Genomic DNA, 21,799 nt, shown 5'->3' with positions numbered 1-21,799 from the left:
CAAAGGCGGCATGAGTTTTCCAGCCACTACATATCCAAGTGAAATACCACACTGCACTCTCTGCCCTTCTCTGTATGAGACCTCCTCTTAGTCAGCAGCAAAAGCAAGGGCAGTTGGAGGGGTGAGGGACATGGGGGCATATGGAGCTCCAGATCAGCCAGATATTTACCCCACAGCATCTGAGGGCTGCTGACAGGAAGGAGTTACATTCAACTCTTAAATCATGTTTGCAGCCCATTTTGCAGAGGTGCATGCCCACTGCTTCTGCCTGGGCTCCATTTTGCTTTTCCAGGCACCCTAGGCAGCACCCATGGACAACTGGACCTGAAGGTGCAGGGTAGCAAAGCTACAGGTGACACAGACTCTCTGTATTTTAGTCAAGGAGACCTACGACACTGTCACAGTAGTGACAGCAGCCCCTTGGCAGTATCACTGGACTAAGGCAGCACACAGCTCTTCATATTCACCCTTAGCATGTGCAGGGAGAAGCCCTAGCATAGCATGGCTCAGACAAGCCCAGATGGTTTGCACAGGAGTCCCCAAAAGCTTTTCATTGCTGCCTTCTCTGAGAGACAGCTCACTGGAGCCTTGGCCAGGGAGCTGTTTGGGTGGGCAGGATGCCCCCACACCACAATGCCCCTCCGGCTCCTCACTTTCCTTCCACCACACTGCAAAGCATCCCAGCAAACCAGTGCTGCTTGGCATTGCCCAGGAGCATTCCAGACTTCAGAAGCTTCCAGGGCTGGACCAGTAGTGTTGCTAACACTGTCCTGAAGCTGCCCCTGTCCTTGTGCTTGTACCGAATCCCCCAGCATGTGCTGCCACATGGCATACAACTCCTGGCCCAGCACACATCTCACCCGCATGGGGCAGCCATGGCTGGCATCATGGTGCACGTCACCCCAGAGAGCCAGGGCACCAGATGTTTGGGACAGGTTATGTTACTTTTGCTTTACCAGGGCATTGCATGGCTCTGCAGTAGCACACCTGCACCTCAGGGGCTAGGGAAGCAGTAGAACAAGGCACCCAGCCACCCCCCCACAGGGATACCAGCCTGTGCCACCCAGCATGAGTGCTGTCTCTTTAAAACCTTTATCCCTAAATCTGAATGAAGCTAAGGGAAGAAAATCCTGGAGAGGAGTGCTTCATTTAAACGTCTCTTCCAGCACTCCCATTCATTCACATGCTCGATGAGCATGCTCCTGCCCCAACACACTTCTGCCAGCACCTTGGGGAAAAGGCACAGAGAAAAACCTGCAAATACCCATTCTCTTTGGGATGCATAGAAATTCCTCAACCAACTGCCAGGACACTGCACACCAAACTGGCAAATCCAGCCTAAGCAAGGCCATCCTGGCATGTGCAGAAGGCAAAAAGCACTGCCAGAGGGCCCACACACATCAGCAACCCCATTCCTCACCATTTCTCCCATGTTGCTAGGAGCTGGCACTGGTAGGGATAGGTAAACACACCCTACGCATTCCTCTGGCCTCCCAGAGAAAAGGTTTTGACACCCTCTCACACACAGCCCCGCATACATGGTACCCCCAGATCCTGTCCTGCACGGCCTCCCTGCAACTCAGGCCTCCCTGCAACTCCCAGCATGGCAGCCAGCCTGAACACACCAAGATGGCTTTCTCTGTGACAAGCCCAGGGACTTTATTTAAATATATATATGCTGTTACTTGGGGACTGGTAATGCCTTGGATTCAGATGTCTCCATGGTTACCTGCTCGTGGTGAGAGCTGGGGGTAATTGAGCTCTGGGGGTTCACCATTCATAGCCCATCTCCCTTTCCCCATCCCCACGGCTCCGCACAGCCCTTCTGCCTTCCCAGGCAAGTGACAAGGCAAGGCTGCTCCCAGCTCCCCCCGGAGGGGGAGGAGAAGCAAGGCTCTCCCCGAGAGCTCGTTAAGTGAATAATTTTGCAGCTCCTCAGACAATTAGACACGAATGCAGATCAGCTTCCTCATCCCAAAAGAAAAGACAATGCTGATCGGCACGGAGACAAAGCCGCGCGTCTCCTCCCACCACCCAGCTAGACAGGAATGAAACATGGAGAGACGGCATCGGGAGCAGTGCCGACAGCCCAGTCCCGAGCTGCTGTCATCTCGGGGGAGCGAGCAGCAGGGGCAGCGGCGCCCGCTCGCAGGAGCCTCCCTCAGCCGCGCAAGCGTGCAAAGGCAAAGCAAGGCAAGCACCCGGCGAGCAGGTTTGGGACCCAAAGCACGGGCTGGAAAGGGAACCAAAAATACGCAGAACTGCAAAGCCCAGCTAGACAGAAACAAGCATCTTGTACATTCAGGGGCATCCGACTTTGCTCAACCCCAAGCTTTGTTAGAGCACCCAGAGACACCTAAGCTCAAATCCAGCACCGTTTCATTTGCAGACACTACCTGGACTTGATCTATGTTCAGTGCTCACTTGCTAACCAATTATTCCTGTATAGCAGCACTGTGAAGAGTAACGCCAAGGACCTCTAGCTTTTTGATATTGCTTTCTTTCCATGCAGCACAAAAGCCCAACTAGCTTTTCTCCCCCTCCTTCCTGCACGTAGAGCCACAAACCCTTCGGGTGTGAACTAATTGGAGACAGTTCAGAGGGCAGTAAAGCAAGCATACAAACGGCAGCAAAACACAACCGGGGGGGGGGGGGGGGGGGGAAGAAGCCCCAAAAGAACTGTATTTGTCTAGCCTGGAAATCAGAAAGCAGAAGAGACATGATAGCAGTCTTCAATTATGTAAAAGGTTGCTACAAAGGGTGCAGGAATAAATTGCACTGCATCCCCCCAGGGAACAGGACAAGAAGTAATGGGTTGTAAATTGTAGTTTAGACACTAGGGGAAAACAGAAAAAAAAAAAAAAGCCACCAACCTCAATAGCAAAGATTATTTAAGCTTCAGGATAGATGCTGGGGAGCTGCTGGGATTTGAGAGCAGGTCAACGCTGATGAGGTGGGCTGATAAAGCAGCTCCCATTTTGAGACAAGGGAAAGGATCCCTTGCAAGGTATACTCCTGCCATGGGTTTTTAGCACTGGTTTCTGCCAAGCATAAGGGGAGCAGCAACTTTTTTTGTGAGTGATGCAGACCACCTCTTGCCCAGCCCTGCACTATGCCCCCAATCCAGGTTAATTCTGCCTCTGCCTTCTGCAATGTCCACGGTGTTGCAGGAAATAGAGCATCTCAGCCTGCTGTCCCTGACACAGGCTCAGGGCTGTGCTGCGGTGAAAAAACATCCAGGTTTTGCCCAGCATCTGTCCGTCTCCTGTGCTTAGGACCCACAGCACATCAGGGGCTACTGTGCAAGTACCACATCCATTCCCAGGTGAGCTGCAGTATGAGGACATCATCCACCCTGCACTCCCTCTGGGTCATCAGTATCTGTAAAGTTGGCTAGTGTGAGTCAGAAAGTGCAGCTCCTTGTTTTGTTGGACATGTGCCTCATTTCTTGAGTTTCATGCTCATCGCTTTCAAGTTGATTTGTGTATTTTTCTACTAAATAGACATGTGTGTATTTTAAACAGAGCTAAAGAGACAAGAGGACATGAAGCACAGGCCACCTGAAAGCATCTTTAGAAACAAAGGAGCCACATGCATTTAGCAAAGCCTCCAACCCAGCAGAGGACAGCTGCTGGAAGTGCACGTATGTGAACTGCCAAATTGTCTGCTGGCCCCATTGAGACGTGAGAGCTGGAGACACCCACCAGAAAGCCATGGACCTTCATGGGGAGCAAGTGTTGCTCTCCTGGAGAAAAGAAGTTGCAATTGCCATGAGGAAGAGAAACTGGGTAAGGTTTGCTGTGACTCCCACGGCTGGTAAGCTCTCAGAAACCCGTGAAACTGCCTCAGGGTGGGAACAAAAGTACATTCCAGTAAGTGCCACACACTCCCCAATGCTGCACCGATACCCCATTAAGGTTTGTTCCCAAGGACCTGCATATGCCAAATTACACACTTCTGTTCAACAACAGGAAAGACTGTGAAACTTGAAACATATTTAATGATATGTACTCTCTTGCAATAATGTGAGCACTGTAACAAGGACTGAAAGAAGAAAAATGGCCTAAATCTTAGGGTGTTTATGTAAAGTGAGACTAAACTTTCCCAGAGTAGGAACTTTCTAAAACCAGACAGTCCTCCCCGGAAAAAACTTTTCACTAGCAGAAATTTCGAAGACTGTGCTGCAAAAGAAAAAGAAAAATAACACAGTGGAGTGGGAGGCAGACAAAAGTATGGACCTCTCCCCTTTGGGACCACTCTTCTGGCTAGCTGAATTGCAGGGAAGCTGCAGCCTGAATGGGATGATCAAGAAACATTGGCTATTGCAAACTGCAGGAAATGGTATGAACAAATTCCCCCTGGATGCTCTGGCCAATTTTTGTCAATTGAGTTAAATGACCAGAGAGGTGGCAGTCCTGACCTGTCACTGGGAAAGCTGAGCCCACAGAGGAGACACCTTTACCCTGCCTGCTGCTCCACCTCAAACAAATAGTTTATATTTCTGTTACAAAACAAGTGCTGCTCTTGATTTCCAAACTCCCACCTTTTAGCTGAAGTATATATTTTCCTGGCACTTGTTCTGCTTCAGTACCCAGGGTATAACTATGCCTCTTGTATTTAAAATCTGCCATCTGGAAAGCACGCAGGGACCCATACCTTTGCCATGCTCCTCTCCAACTGCAGACACCTGGGCTTAAACACACAATTTTAATCCATTTCTCCCAGCCCCTTATTTGTGTCTGAGCTGTTTCACTAAAATCTAAGCCATTTCACAGGGACTGTCTCACAGCCCAGTCAACATGGCGGGAATCGGTGCCAAAAACCCATTTCTTTCTGATCTGATTGTTTGTTTTCCTGCCTTTCCAGTTTGGGATTTTTGACAGGGAGCCATGTGAAACCAACTGCTCATTGTTTACTGGGAAGCCTGCGGCTGCGTTTTAGTCATTTCACTCACAAAGAGACCGGAGAATATGATGGAAAGTCAATTAGCTCCTTGCAATAGCCTGTGTTTGCAAAGCTCTTTGGTCCACACATGGGGAAACACAACCTAAACAAGCGCCCTGGGGTGTCATTGCTGGACCAGACCAAGGATGCTCCTGCTGCACTGCCCAGTTACCTCCTCACCTGTTCCCATAGCTCATGCCTACAGCAACACCCCAGCTGAGGTACCTCCCCAGATCCACCCCTGTTCTGTGTCTGAAAGCTGCAGCTGATCAGGAGGGTTTGGAGAGAGACCAGAACCAGAGTCCCTGGGTGGGCAGCCCAGCAGCATCACCCACAGGTCCATCATCTGGGTGGCATCTTCCCATCTCCTCCAAAAAGCACACCATCTTCCTCATGCTTGGGCAGGATGGGCAAATCCTCACCCTAAGATTGCTACAAGCTTTTAAGAGCCAGAGATCAAGTTACCCTCCCGTGGAGGTCCAAATATACCAGGTCTCCAGCTGTGCAGCATTTTTCTCAATAAACCTTTAATCATGCTTTTGAATTTGCTCCAAGCTAACTTCTCAGCATCCCCCTGATTGCAGACCAGAACAGGGCGTGTTATTCCAGAATAAATAAAAGCAGAAGCAAAGTCCCTTAATACCCGCTTGCTGCTCCTCCCCAGCCCCAGGCCTCACCCAGGTGTGTTTCAGCCATGGCTTGGTGGTTTTTCCAAAGCAGTCTCTATTCCTCTCCATGCCACTGCTTCCCCACCCTGAGTACTGCACAGAAATGGGTCCAGGTTACACAGCAGCAGCATTTTGGTCTCCTGTCCTCTTCATCACATACTGCTACTCGAGCCTAATTCACCTGCTTTGATGACATTTAGCATGCAGCGTCCTTTCCATTTGCTTTGACATCCAGAAACAAACTGGATTTTATTTTCCAAACCTTTAACCAAGGGATTTTCTGAGAGACAATGGCTCACCCAGCAGGCTCTGGCCCCCATCACTGCCCATGGATTTGAGGCCACATTACTGCAAGGTGACCTTAACACTGCAGTGGGGGTGACTACACACTCATTGTGCCAGGTTCTTAGAAAACACCCACATTACCAGCCTGCCCCAGCTTTATGTGAAGACACCAAGGAAGCTAAAGATGCTCTGAGCAAAGCCAAGAGCAGGTGACAACTCTCCCCAGGGAGCCCCAGTGATGCTTTCATGAGGGCTGATGCTGCCCAGGGAGCACAGAGGCATGCACCACACCAGGCAGCTGGCACCCCCCGGGGCTGCTCAGGCTGTTAGGCACAGCTCCAACACATGATAAACAACAATATTAGTGAAATGATGTCTAAACAGATCCAAATGGGATCCTCCTGCCAGCAGGCAGGCAGGGAGGGCTTCTCGCTGCAGGAGGCAGAGATGTGTACGAGCAACAGGGAAAAGGCTTATAATGGTGAGTAGCTTTTTTGGCATCTCTCTCCTCTTGATGAAGCTTATCTCAACTCCAGTCACTGAGCAGTCTCTTCTCTACACCAAACAGACTTTTTCTCTCCCCATTACATTCCTGGTGGGACAGTCAGGGCTTTTGTGGATGCACACTCACACTCTACAAGATAGGTATCTTGCAAAGCCTCCACTATGTTCCCACACCTACGCAGAGGGAAGTTCGTATTTTAGCCCCAAGGACCCCAACTTCAGGCAGTCCAGACTCAGGCTCCATAAACACACAAATCCTGCATGCTGCCTCTGTCATAGGCACACAGCACTGCCCAGGGGACCAGGTGCTGGAGCAGGGGGTGGGTTCGGTCACCAGGCAGATAGGAGCGGGGAGGGGAGTGATGGGTGAGGATCTGCAGCAGCCTAAGCAGGCAGCACTCCCAGAACTGCCTGCAGAGCTATAGCTGTTACTCCCAGTGCTTCCACCTAAACCCCAAGCTGCTCACCTTAAACCAGCACATATCCTAAACCACAGCTATTATATGTTGCTCTTATCCTTCTCCTTGTGGGAGCTATTTAAAATGGGTGTTAAAGCATTACAGAAGCGGCTGTCGGCTACGGTATTTATGAAAGCTGGAATCTCTGAGCTAGCTCTTATCAGGTTTAATACAGTTCTCTCAGTACGCGTGTCAGTAGAAATGAGATTTCCAGGGGGCTTTGAGGAACTTCATATCCAGACTGCTCAGCTAAATCCAGGGAAAGCTGACAACCACTGAGAAAAGGCATCAGCCTGCAGCTGTAACAACACATAGAAAGGCACCAGAGCTTTCCTCAGCTAGTGGCCAGTATGCCAGGCCAGGTCCCAAGCATTTCCCAGTGACCAGCAGGATCCTGGAATGTGCTATCAGGCCACCCAGGGCCAAGTGTGACTTCCTAGATGAGGTGGAAAGCCTGCTGCTCCAACCCCAGGCTGCACCATGGGTATCAGCAGGGCACAAGGTACCTAGGTGGAAGTACATAACCCTAATGATTACCTACATCATTAAGTAATGACAGGCATGGCAGAGTGGAAGAGTATGCTGCTTCCAGCCATGGACAGACAGGTGGGCCTGGGCTATGGCCAATCTTGTGCATGGGCACAGAACTCCCCTCCAGGCAGGGCTAACATATACACCCTACTCTAGGACAAGTCTGGTGTGACAAAGTCCAGATTTAAAACTGGATGTGCCTTGGAGTCTCCAGACTACAGGAAGAATGAAGGTTTTTAAGAGGGCAGGGAAAAAACCAGAAACAATGGGTCCCTACAGGTGTCAGCTTTGAGCACAGCCTGTTACCCAGCTGACGGAGAGCAGGAGTTACTGTACTACTTCTAAAATGTAGAAATTCAGACCTGGATTGAGCCATGAACAAGAGCTAAGCCTAGCTGGGTCTCTCTGCTCTTGCCTCCCTTTCTGCCTCTTCAGCACCTGGGGTGCAAGATCTGCTGGACTCACACCAACCCACCTCACCAGGGCAGGACATCAGAAAGCTTCTCCATATTTCCATATTTCCCTTGGGTTTCTACCTTAGGGGAGGTGTCCAGGGCTGCCTGCACCACCTCGTATGGAAACAGTACTCCCATAGGTGACAAGAGGATGTGGAGGGAGAAGCCAAGGAAACAGCAGAAAACATTTATCAGATTCAGAGAGCTGTCACAAAAAAGAAGAGCTGATGGCTTTGCTCTGAGGAAGGCAGTGAGAAGCTTCAGCTTTCAATCCCAGGATTTCAGAAGATTCAGCCAGTTTGCTTCGCTGCCTGTTTCTCTCCCCATACCTGCCCTTGCAGCTCACATTTGGGCAGTTTGAGCTGAAGGCAGAAGGGAGCTGAGGAAACTGTTGCTGGGAAACTGTTCAAGAACCCTGGCTAGACAAGCACGTACACACACAGGGCTGACGGTACGCAAGCAGCACCGGCTGGTGAGAGCAACAGCCACCCAGTGATCCCATCGGTCCCTGTATCCAAGGCAGATCATCCACTTAATCCCAGCCCAGATAGTTGCAAATTAGATCCTTGTTATAGGATGGGCTATCCAATGCTGATGCTAATTAGAACAATGTCTGCTAAGCAAGATAAATCATGGTCCACTGGATCCCATTGAAGGTTTTTCTGTGTCCATGTGGAGGGTCCACCCCTCAAACCGCACTGGTGCTGGGTTGCATTTGCTCCTCCTCGAGATGCAGGAGCCTGGACCACCTTCTCTCTGGCTATTCTCCAAGGTGGATCCATAAGATGCAGGGCTCAGCAATGAGCACTAGATCTCTATCTTCAGGGACAGCAGGTCTCATTGCCACCAGCAATCTCAGTAATACCATTCTTTTTCATTCTACAGACCAGAAACAAAATTGTTACCTTGTAAATCGCACACATTTCTCCTACCTGCCTCTGGGGACGTGTTAGAGCCTGTAACAAGTTTTGCTTTTGAGTGACAGCATGTTACCTGTGTGCACTGAAGCACTCTGGGGTTTTGCTGGCTAGCCCCAGCTTTGCAGAGGGACACACAGCAACCCAGGCTTAGCGCAAAAGGGGTATGTAGGAGGCAGTTACAAGCTCCTTTAAAAGAAGATACTGTTTTCTACACTAAAAAAACCCAAACAACCCTGCAACCAAAGCATTAGAGCCGCCCCATGCGAGGGCATCCCCAGGGCTTCAGCTCCACTTGGGAAGATTTCTACCCTCAAACCCTAGCACAACCCATCTCCAGCCTGTTGCCACAGAAGGGCATAGCTTACTGTCTGCAGGAGACAAATGCCTTTCATTTCTTGCCAGCTCTGCTCAGTGGGAAACTAGCTCAGCACAGACAGCAGATGGTTAAACGAATGCTTGCCCCACAAGGCATTGCCTTGAAGGTTGTTTGGGTTTTTTTAAGCTCTATGCTTTTCCCCCAGTGCCTGATACTGGCCTTATGAAGAGCATATCATTCTCTTGCTCTGAAGCCTGCAGTTATGTAGCTGAGGTGCAGCTGCCCAGCAAGCTCCCTGCTAGCCAGCCTGAAGGACCTGCACTACAACTGCTAGAGCTTTGAAATACAAACCTTTGAGGTTTAGGGCAGCAGATGATCCACGTGTTTGTCATGGGCCCAACAGATGTGATGGAAAGAGCTGAAGATAGCCCCAAATGTAGCAGAAACATCCAGACATGGAGAGCAATTTATACCAATGCAGTTTATGTCATGTGCCCTGGGGAATCGCCTCTCCTCTTCTCTTCACTATTCATTTCTTGGAAGAAATAGGAAGGAAAGCTCAATGAAGCCAGTGGAGGTGTTTGCCCACTCCATGATTTGGTTTTCCTGCAGACGAAGGATGCTCATCACCCTCCTCACTGCACCTCCCACCCCAGGCTAAGCAACAGCCACTCATGTCCGGCACTGATCTCAGCTGGAGCCTCTGAATGATGCCATGTAGCGCAAATAAAAAGTGGTAATAGGAACTGCAGGGTGAATTAAACATATGAATCACTCCCTCTCCTGGATTTTCCTGCTCCTGTTGTTTCTCTTATCCCTCCAGAAAAAGCCCAAGGAGAACAATCATTTCCTTTTCCTCCTCACTCTGCAATGAACACCAAGGGGGGTACATTTTCTCTTCTCATTTTCACCTGACAGCCACAGAGCAGTGCCAGTGCTCCTGAGACCATCCCTCCATCACATGGCAAAGCAAACCCCCTGGATGGCTTTAGCAGGAGCCAGAGCCCCTCTAGCTCTCATGAGGCAGCTACAGCCCCGACCAAGCCCTCACCCTCCCTCTCCTGCTGCAGCCTGGGGCTGGCTCTCTCCATCTCTTTGATGTAAGCCCTTGCTCTATACGCAGCCTTCGAGTGCCCTGTTCCCAGAGGATGGGTGCACGGGTACTCCAAGGCCTCTCAGCACATCGCAGCCCTCCCTGTATGCAGCTCGGCACAGCCACTCTGCTGCCATGAGCTTCCAAGGGCACCAAAAGCCCATTGCTTTCAGAACAATCTTTCATGCCAAAAAAGGCCATTTCCCCCACGAGCTCACCCCCAGCCTGGCAACCAGGGCATTGCCAGCACTGCAAAGAACAACTTCTTTAGAGCCCAAGGAGGCTCATTTGCAGAAAAAGCTGAGGCTTTCCTGCTATCTGCTCTGCCCCAGGAGCAATCCTGCCCGCAGGGTCTCCTGCCAGACCAGCCTGCAATTATGACCAGCAGAGAGGATTAGCTCAGCCAGTTCCCACAGGGGTCTCATCCCCCCACCCCGATGGCACATGGCAGCATCACGGTCCCCTGCCCTGGCTCCCCCGCATTTACCTCGCCTGCAGCATCGACTGCTCCAGCATAGAGCTAATTACTCCCTGCAAGGAGATGCTGCCAGAGAAATGAGCCAAGAGGGACACCCCGAAGCAACAGAAAGCCTGGCAGGCACAGACAGTGATAGCACATCTTGCTATAGCTGAAATGCAGATGGATGCAGCCATCACCACCTAAAATTCCATTAAAACCCTCTGCCCACAGACTAGAGATGTAGCACATTGGGGGAAGGCTTTGACACCATCTTTTCCTCCTGCTTTGGAATCCCTGGGCTGTCCTTTCTGGCTCTTCTGCCAAGGCAGAGCTTGCAAAAGCCCTAAGCCGGGCTCTGGTGGCAACATGAAGCACCAAGGTTGCAAAGCCCTTTTGGGTTATTAGCGACCAAGTCCACTCCAAGCATGCAGGAGCCCAGGAGAGACAGACCCTTCCTCATCTCAATAGCAGATACTGTCTTAGGTACCCCCAGGGCCATTATTTGTTACCTGCTTGGGGGACTTTAGTGCAAACCTACAAGGGCACTAAAGGTTTGTGACAGCAAATGAGCTGCATTTCTGTGCCACAGCATCATCCAGGCAGAGATCAGGGTTGAACCACCAGATAAACCTCCCTCACACCAACTGCTGCTGGGAAAGATGCAGCTCTGGGTTGCGCTTGCTCAGGTCCAACATTTCAGGTCACTTCAATGCATCTGAGAAACCTTGAATGCAAGGTTTTCAACTCTGGGAGCACTCCAAAATGCAACTCAGAGTTTCCATACTGAATAATCACCTTTTATTTGCCAACCACGACAGCTGAGTGTTGAAGCGCTGCAATTTCCTAATGGAGAAAACTGTTTTGTCAGCTCAAGGAAGACTAAATTGATGCAACTTGAATTTCCATCCATCTCCCCTAAACACATGCTCCCCCAGCTCCTCCCATGCCCATCATGAGGCAGTCTGCAGGCTTCCTGCGCCTCAGGTGCCAAGCAAAATATTTTTTTGCCCTGATCCATAGATAGCTATGTCAAAAAAAGCCTAACTTCTCAGTTACAAAGGGGGTTCACACCACGGTACCAGAAGATTATGCCATAGCAGGCATCACCTCCATCTTTAAGAATGGCCCAAGTAACCACAGAACAGACAGTTTCATTACAGCAATAAAAGCAGATTTAATCATAAAAGTAGGATTTTACAAGTCCTGAGGAGAACCCACAAGACATATACCAGACAGTGTTCTGCATTTCAACTGTTCCCTCAAGATGCAGGTAAGTTTATAGAAAGAATTCCAAGAAAGAGACAGAACATTGCAATTTATCTGAATTTGTCAAATGCTTCAGCCCAAAATTCTCTTAAGAGGTTAAGAAAACGAAATCATCAGCCTCCTAAGCCATAAACTGAATTCATCCATCAGAAACTAATGAGGATATCCAATACAAAATAGGAGTAAGTGACAATCAGCACACCCAAAACTCATCACCAAGGGACCTGCCTAGCATCTGATGGTGTCAAGAGCCCAGAGCTGTGGTTGTAAGGGAATCAGAGGAACAGGCTGTAGCTGGGACCACAGAGACCACACCAGGCATGTGAGCAGTGTAAGGGCAGGTGACATCTCTTGTTGACAGAGGACCAAAGTCCTCTAGCCAAGGCAGTAACTGATTCACACACACACATTGCTGGGCACTACATGTATTGCAGCTGCTTGGAGAGAAGATGGAGGATGCCTCAGTGTCATCACCAAAGGGGCTGCAGAGGTCCCTGGAGCAGCATGCAGCAAAGCACAGTGCTGGGTTCTGCAAGCTGCTGGCTGGGAGATGCTGGCGTGGGATCAGCTCCAGGACGGCTCAACTAGTGCTTGGGGAAGCCTCAGCTTTAGGTAGGACTGGCACAGCACTTGTCCCAGCTTCACAGGGACAGGGAGCAACAGACCAAGGCATCAGGACAAGAGACTGCAGAGCTCGCAGCCATGGTGAGACTGAAAAGATCAGGGACTCAGGAGTGAGCAATACTCAGATGAGAGGTAGGGAGCTCAGAGTGGTTGTGCTGTCTCCATTGCAACAAAAGCCAATGACAACAACAGCCCTGAATTCGTACCAAAGCACAATGAATTTAGAACAATAGACAGATCTTCTCTCTTGTTTTTTAGATACAATATGCAATTAACCTGTGGGACTCATCACCACACAGCTAATTGAGAGCAAGGATGCAAGGGAGCTGCAAACAAAAGAGTGGCATGCATAATGAAGAGCATCCATGTTGGCTGGGGATGGCAAAAACATCCCCTAGGGTGGTCTTCACCCATGGCTTTCCACAGGAGTGTCTGCCAGCAAGCTGCTGCCCAGGGACTCAGGCATCCTTGCCAAGAGCATGGGCTGGTTGCTGCTTTATCAGAACAGAGGGAAACCAAGGAGATGCAGCAACTCTTCTGTGCTCCAGTAACTGCACCGAATGTCATGAGCCACCCTGAGAGCAGGGATGGCCCACGTACCACATGAGGGACAAGCCTTGGACCTGGGTCCCTCTAAGCCCGGCAATGTCCATCGACAGCATATAAGACGACTCTGGGACAAGGAAAGCTTTGCTCTTTATTTCCACCTTTCTTTACACTATGCTGATTTTGAGGCCATTTTCACCACCCCACAGTGCAAGTAGACTTTATCATACATGCAAGCAGGAGGTCTACATCTTAAAACAGCCAGTGCCTCCCAGGAGAGCAGCCTACTCCCAGTGCACAGCATTCCCAGTCCAACACCAATGTTCCAGCATGTGCACATGCAGTTTCCCTCACTGCCAGACACCATGCCTAGCACAGGGCTGCTCTCCAGAGGACTGGTGGGCTGGGATGCTGCCCTGGAAAGTACTTGGGCAGGATCTATGAATATCCATGCCTCAAAGAAAGCAATAATCAGAAAAAAAGTACCCGAGATCACCCTCATGGAGCAACCTGCTTCCTGCTCACTTACGGCCAAGGAGCACAAAGGGAAGAAGGAAAACTGCTTAGTGCAAGCTTTCTTCACCGGGCTGGGTAAGAGGGGAGGGGTGCCTTTCCTGGCTAAAACCTACTGCTGCTGGTTTATGTTCCCACCATACAGTACCACACTGGCCACCTCAGAGGACAATTAACAGGAGATTAAGAGCAGTCAGATGTATTGCACAGGTCCTCTTCCCTCAGACCCACATTTGGGAGTCTGTGAATCTGCTCAGCCTCTCTCAGCCACCCTTTATTTGCAGGGGGATCACCAGGCAAACCCCAAACCTGCCACAATTCAGCATTCTGGAAGAGCTCCACAAGCAGCCTGCTGCAGCTCAGACACCGAGCACTGCCAGGATAAGGGAAGCAGATCCCCTCAGGTATATTTGGAGAGAGTCCTTAAGTTTGCCATGCAAAGCAGCGCCTGTCATCCCTAGGTAGCTGGGGAAAATGACTGCTCAAATCCACTGCAATCACTGCCAGTAAGGAGAATTTTTCAGGAGGAAAACCAGATGGGTTAAAGACCCACTGCCTCCCAAGAGCCCATCCCTCTCTGCATCCCATCCCCTATGCTTCAGAAAGGCATAAACCTCCTCTAATATGCCTAATCACATGCGATGTCATCACCACGAACCTTTAACCTGCATCTAGCTAATGAAAAGGAGGAGTTGCTGCTTACTTGCAGAATCAGCAAGGCAGTCCACAGCCTCCTCAGCTCCACGCAGGGCGATGCCATCACCTCTGATGACCTCTCAGCTCTCAGAGACTGCAAACCTTGTGGCAGAGAACAAACTCCTGTCAAGCCCAAAATCAATGCCAGCAGCATGGGCAGAAAGCAGGAGGCCTGACATCCTCAGACCCAGAAGGGCAGCTGAGCTGTGCGGACCAAATCTAAGCCACCACCTCACCTCCTGCTACAGCCAGCTGGCTTAGAGAGGTAGATGAGACCAGGGCAAACATGTGATGCTTCCCCAGAACGTTCTCCCAGGTTCGGTAGGGGGCCACTTTTATTAAATAGCCCTCCATGGTCTTTTCTTTCCAGACTTTTTCACCACACATTGAGCTCAGTTTTATTTTATTTTAAGCATCCACAGCACACTGCAGCCAGGAGTCCCCCTGCTTACCACCACTCCACACAGCTTGTGTATCTGGACACTGCTGCTTCCAGCTGTAGCCCCTTAGATCTGAGAGTCCAAAATCAAGTAATTCTCACACACCCTCTCTGGGTCACTGGTGATTTTATAGCAAAGGAGCCTCAGTTACCCCCCGACCTCCTCTTCCCCACCTCAGAAAGCACTCAACAGGTAAGCTGATGACAGGAGAAAGCTCCAGCAGCATGGCCCAGGGGCAAGAGGACCTGGCAAGGAGACCTGTCCCTAGCATGCTCCACCTGCCAACAAGCGGTGTTTAAGATGGGGCATATAGCACTCCTGATCCCCCTCCAAGAGGATAACTGAGCTCAGCAGCTCTCTCCAGACAGCACAGCAGCTAATGATGCCAACTACCACCATCCAGCTCTCTGGTGTTCCCATGCCTCCAACACACATGCCCTAAGTTGTTCCTCAAGACACTGAGTCCCTTGGAGCAGAGATCTCCCCAAGGAACTGCAGAACAGGACATGAGCAGCAAGGAGCCAGGAGTAACAGCAGCTGGAAGAGGCTGTTTTACAGCTCGAGCAAGACAATGAGAAAGTCATTAATTTCAATCAACTCATTCTACACCCACGAGGTTTTTATTTTATTACTTTGGAAATGGCAGAAGGTAATTTATCGATCAAAGGAGGAGATGTTGCTGAACAATTAAAATGAATGCTGCGTCTGGGTGCTCACAGATGCGAGCCAGAGGGACAGCTGGCGAGGGTGGGAGGGTACCAGGGTCCAGCAGGGGAGGGGAGCAGGGAAACCCTGCATCAACCAGGCTTCTGGAATTGCAAAGGTCTGAGAGTACAGTGCCAGGAGACGGCTTTGGATACATTTATAGCAGGTAAGAATATAGCTGCTGCTGGTGGGACATCCCATATGGCCACAAGCAGGAAAGCGGCACAAGGATGCTCAGGCACAGCAGCTGCAGAGAGGACTTCATGGGTGTGAGCATTCAGTCACAGAGTCCTCCCAACCTAAAGTCTTCACGGAGCAACTTTGCACTGGTCCATCACAAGTGCCTTGGATGCAGACCACTTCTAGTTTAAAGAGGTCAAGGAGAGGATGCCAAAGAGACAGCAAACTCTTGCTCCAGGCACTGGCAGAGCAGAGCCTGCCTGGGAGCTAACGGAGCAGTGTGCCTCTCCTCTAACCTAGTCCCCCCCAGAGCTCAGCCTCCAGCCTAGGAGAAAGGGCCAATGACACTGCCATGGCTGGAGACACCCACCCAATGGTACTGAGACCCAACAGTTCACTGCATAAATCCTACACAGTGCAACTCCACCACAAGGACCCCCAAAAGAGGGAAAGGGCCCACCAGGCCCCTTGCCCCAGATCCTCCCCACTGCATGGCTAGGAGCAGCTCAGGGGCAGGGTTTGGGCCAGGCAATGGGAGATGAAGTTGAGCAAAGGTCGAGGATTCCTTCACCTCAAGTGACCAAGCATGTGGCCAGGCTGCGCATTGCAAGGAAAGCCTCGAGGAAACACTGAGTTCAGCTGCTGCGAGATAATTAGGATGGAAAAGAAAATGAACGCCTGTGCAATGGACCAAAAATCCTTTACAAGGGACTGGGGCGAGCAAGCATCCCTGGGTCACCGCCAGCACTGCCCGCCCGGGGATGCCCAGCTCTCCAGCCGCCTCCCGAGCAGCTCACCGTGGGCAGGAGCCCCATCTGCCGGTTTGGCCACAGAGGATGCACACCCAGATCCGCGGGGCGAGGGGCCACCGCCAGGCAGAGCGCACCCAGGAGCCAGCGCTGCCACGGGACCCCCCGGCTTCCAGCAAAACCGCCTGAGTGGGTACAGGGGATGCTGCATGGAGACAAGCCCACGGACAGCCCTGCGCCCCCCACAGCCCACCAGAAATCAGCCTCACCAGGCCACCAGAGTCTTACCCAGCAGCTGCCTTCTCTTGATCACTGTTGCAGTAAGACTGCGGATTGCTTTGCTCCTCACACACAGGCATACACTCTCAATCTTCATCCAGATGCACAAGTGGTGTTTTACCCATCACCCCTAACAGGGTGCAAGTCAGCCCCCTAAGACTGAGGAACAAGCCCCTGCTGACACCCCCATTCAAGGCCACGGCATGCAAAGCACAAGCAGAGAAGGTGGGCTGGAGAAACCAAAAGGCTGATGTCACTTGAGCAGAAACACTAAATATTTACACAGCCTGCCATCAGCCCCCAGGCAAGGAGGCGGCAACTGTACAATTTAAATGCAACCAGCATAACAATTTTTGTTTAACTAGACATGCAAGAAAATTACTTAAACATACCCAACGTGGGGAATTAAACTCAGTCAGGGCAAAAAGAATTGAGTGTTTGGGCAGTACGAAGAAAAAGCACAGCTTCTGGGGATTCAATGGCGTTTAGTAGTCACAAGGTACTGGTGCCCCCAAAACACAAGGGGGACCCTCACCCACCACCATACAAGAGCCAGGACTGGGGTGGAAGGGCACTCAGCTGCTTTCAGCAGCAGCTAAGGGGGTCCTGGGTACAAAGTACCCCCTTCACTGGGAACTGGAGGACAGGAAAGGGAGGGCCATGGCAGAGGGGGGCACTTGATGGCAGTAGGATGCAATTACTGGGACTGGAATTAAACTGGGACTTGGGGGCTCATAAAAGAGCAATATGTACACGGTGACCACTAAATAGTGCCTCAAAATAAATGTAAATAATCCCTTAGAGCTAGTTGTTTGCTGTTCCAGGCTCTTAAATACTACATATAGCCAGGCAAAGGACACTGCTACAGTACCTACAGTACCATACGCTACAGCAGCTACAGGACCACAGCTCCAGCAGCACAGCACTTGGGAAAAGACCCTCAGGGCTCAGCACAAAACCCACCAGTCCCATACCCTATGCTTTGCAGGATCAAACCTTACCTGACCTCCTTGTCCTCAGCTGTAAGCAGGGCAGTAGATGCTGTTTTGGTCTGACCATGCTCCCTGCCTTCAAGCACCAGGCTGCAGGCAGGATCAAGGGCAAACCTCACATGAGCAGGATAGCTCACAACACCCAGAACAACCCAGCAAAGAATTAAGAGCCCTGGGTTGAGCTGAAATACAGCCTTTAGCATAGGGTGTGGGTGGAAAACCCAAGTGAGGCCATGTAGGATCCTGACATCAGCTAGCCAGCTTTGCAGGTGAAGCAGTGGCTCGTCTCTGCTAGATTTAAAGAGCCAAACAGGGTGTATGCATTGGGGAAAACAACTTTCTTCCAAGCAGTGACCCAGGCTGGCTGAAGGAGCAGAGATGCTGAGTGATGGGGCATTGCTCACACCTGCTGTGGGCAGCCCAGGAGACACATGCCACTGTTAACTGCGATGCTCCCAGGTGAACCAAGATACACTTCAGTAAATAAGGGCCAGACGACAGGACAGGGGCCCTGACATAAAGTCACCTCTGTCCCTGCACTGTGGCCACCCTCTTAAAGAGCCTTGCGCCTCCACAGGAAAGTAATTGCCATTGGCATTCCTGCCTGTAGGAAGGCAGGGGTGGTTGCTGCAAAGCAGGTACTCATCCTGCTGTCTTCCCTTCTCCCAGCAAGCACGTCTGCACCAGCAAGGTTAGGGTTTTGCTAGTGTTTATGAAATACCTTTGCTTGGCTTCATCTCCGAATCTTTTTTCTGTCAGGCCACCCCACGACTATGCAGGCTCTTTTCTGCTGCCCTGGCCCCTCACAAAAGGGGAGCCGTGAAGAAAGCACTTGCTAAAAGCCAACCTGCAGAGATTGACACTATCTGCTGTCAGTCCCAGGGAATTATCCATGCCAAGGCTGTAGCAATGTGCATGGGGTCTGGAGCAGACCCAGCCAGCACCAGCCCCCGAGCAAACACATGCTGTCCCATCCCAGCATCCCAGTGTTACAGATCCCAGTGACAGATGCTACAGACTGGGGGTGTCTTGTGGTGTCCTTAAAAGCAGTGGCCCATAAAGAAAGTCAAAGTTACAACCATTCCCATTTTCTAGAGGCACACACTGAGGGACCGGACCACTCCAACAAGTGCCAAGCATCTCCTACAGAGCCAGGAGAGCAGGCTCAGCAGCTCCCTGGAAAAACCCGAGAATCCCCACGAGACAAAACACAGACATGCAAAGCTGACGTGCAGACAGGAACTTCAAGGTGCGATGGTACATTCAGGTCTGTCCCATGTACTTTCATGCTGGGGCCGTGGGACAGCCCCGTTAATAACTGCCCGTGGAACTCCAGGGGACAGTGTCCCAGGGAGAGGACTGGATCTCCCTGGGAAGAAGCAGCACATAGCAGTAGCCAGCTTTTCTCTAGCAAGCTACTGCCGACCTCCACAAGAGGGCTTTGCTGTACAAGGAAACGAAGTAAGAGAAGCTCCGTTTACAACCTGCTTCCAGTTAGGTCGTGTCTTTTCCCCACATCTTCTCATTGACGGCTTAGCAGGCAGCAGTGGGATGCAGTCACCAAGGATTACACACAAAGGCGATACTCATATGTTAGAGACAGCATTGGAAACAGCCACCTTTTTTTCTTCCTGAAGCCTCTCTTTCCCAGGTGAGCTGCATCTTAGGGGGCTGAGCCCAACTTTCCCAGGGTATTCTGGCACCAAACCTGTCCCCAAAGCATGGATGCAGCCTTCAGCACTAATGCACCTGCTTGTGAAATGACCTGGCCACCACGTTTTGGGAGACACAGGGCTGCCACCTGTAATTCCTCCCACCAGAGCCAAGGCTTTGAAGCACATATGATGACAGATGGGGCAGTGCCCTTGTTCCCATGCGCACATCCCCAGAGATAAGCGCCTTTGGACTGCCACCGTGGGAACTCACATGGCAGAGGAGGAGCAGGAGAGCGGAAGATGAATCTCCTGCCCCTGGCATGACCAAAAGTATTCACCCTGATTTCCATGCATGCTCATGCTGGTCTTTAGCAGGAGACATGAATCATGGTGTAGGTACTTGTAGGAACAAGTTGCAGGCCACCAGCTCTGGTAAAAGACAGAAGCACACCACACCTCACCTGGCCAGCGCTAAATATGTCTTCTCGACAGCCCTTACAGACACAAAACCCCCTTGTCTGAACAGACGCACTGATGTGGCTGGTTTTGGGTAGCACCACCTCAACTGGAGACCTCCCAGAAGCAGGTCCCTGACTATCAATGACCTCAAAGCAGTGGGGTTTGGGATACAGCAGCCCCTTAATCTCATGGGGTTTGACCCCCACGAAGGTAAAGCCTGGCCTGTCCCTTGCCAGGCGATCTCCAGGCTCACTTGAGGGCGAGAGCAGCACACCATCTCTCAAGGTCACTCCCAGCCTCCTAGGCCCCTGATCTAACAAGAAGCGACACACAGCCGGGCAGGCAGGAGCCGCAGGGGGACACAACGGCTGCTTTTGTGCACCAGCTGCTTCCTCCAAAAAGAGTGCTGGAGTGAGCCACAGCTGAGTGCACAGCCCCACTCCCCACCTCCTCCTGGTGCTCAGGAGCTTCTCCCCACCTGGAAAGCTCTGCAAGGGTAGGACAGCTATGGATGGACAGCTATGGATAGACAGCTCGCTCTGTCCATGGCACTGGGACCTCCATATCTCCAGTGACCAAAGATCATGCTGCCACAGGCACAAAACAGTGCTGGCTCCCAGCACAGATCTCCCAGGGAGTCGAGCTGTCCTGCCACCAGCCTCCAATCTGGTAGTGGTGGCAAGGGGGCATCCAAACCTCTCCACCACCTGACACCTTGTCACTGGCAGCATGTGCCTGCTATACAGGATAGACTGCACTCAGATTTGTCCATCCTCTGCCTACCCAGTGCTCTCCACCAACACTGTCCAGAAGAAGGGAACGGCTGTGTCCCAGTGTGGGGCATGACAAAACACAGGGGTGCATGGCACTGGGGTGCCCCGGCACAGGACCAACCTTTCTGCCACACAGAGTTGGGATCAGAGCCCGGCTCCATGCTCGGCACACCAGGCAGCACATGCCGGCTTAGAGCCACCCCCCCTTCCCCAGGGAGGACTGTGGGAACTCGAGGGATGGCTCTTTCCTCCTGCCATTGTCACCCTGTTTATTTTTAACAGCTCTCCCTCCTGCTCAGACATGACTCCCCTCAGGAAAACATCTCCTGGTGCTCTCCCAGCACCAGTCAGCCTCGTGCCACCACTCTAAATGCAGGGCAGCCAGGTCCTCCCTGCCTGGCCACCGACCAGGGACATCACGTCACACCGTCCTGAGCTGAAGGCAACTGCTTGCTCCATTGCCCTTTCCAGGGAGGGAACTGCGGTGAGTCCAGCACATGGGGCATTGCCCGGGCCGAAGGAGGACAAGGTCAAGCAGTAGGCGTGTGTGGCCCTGGCCACCTCCCTACAAAGTGGTTCTTTAACACAAAATTCATCAGTTCTCCCTGGAAAAATCTCAGGAAGGATAAGATTGAGAGAAATTCACCCTGCAAAGGGGTAACCAGCACTACCCTTTAGAGACAGAGCGATGCTCCAAGAAAGGATGGAAGAACAAAGCTGTGAATATCCAGCGGGGATTTTACCCAGCTGCCTCCTGCCAGCCAGTGTTAACATCCCTCTGACATTTGCTTTCCATTAACACAAAAGCCACAGCCACTCTCACCCACAATAATTAAGGAAGTGGCACAGGCTATTTGCCGATGGGCACTACCACGAGCCCTCACTGAGCACCAGAGCTGGAAAGGGGAGCATGGCCCCACCAGCCCCACACAGGGTAAATCCCAGCTTGACAACACCAGTGAGTGTTTTGCAATGTTCCCCAGGCAGCTGCACCACGCCACAGGGAAGAAAAACCCCAGTTCCCTCCCTGTCCGTCCTGCCGTCCCTCCTGCCTTCCCACAGGAGCTGTGCCTTCCTCCGGATGCGACTCCTCCCAGTCTCTGCACCATGCCAAAGGCCCAAGGGGTCAAATATTCCGCCCTGGAGCAAAGAGGGCTGTAAATGGGCAACAGCGAGCTGCTGGAGTAGGCTCTGCCCTCCCCTGCCTGCCCTGCACCCTTGCCCTGAGGGCTGCCAACGTGCTTAGCCCTGGGAATCTCACCCTCACCCCAAACGGGTGAGGATGGCC

The sequence above is a fragment of the Strigops habroptila genome, chromosome 8, assembly GCF_004027225.2.
Source record: "Strigops habroptila isolate Jane chromosome 8, bStrHab1.2.pri, whole genome shotgun sequence".
Lineage (NCBI taxonomy): Eukaryota > Metazoa > Chordata > Aves > Psittaciformes > Psittacidae > Strigops > Strigops habroptila.
This window is presented reverse-complemented; position numbering follows the sequence as displayed.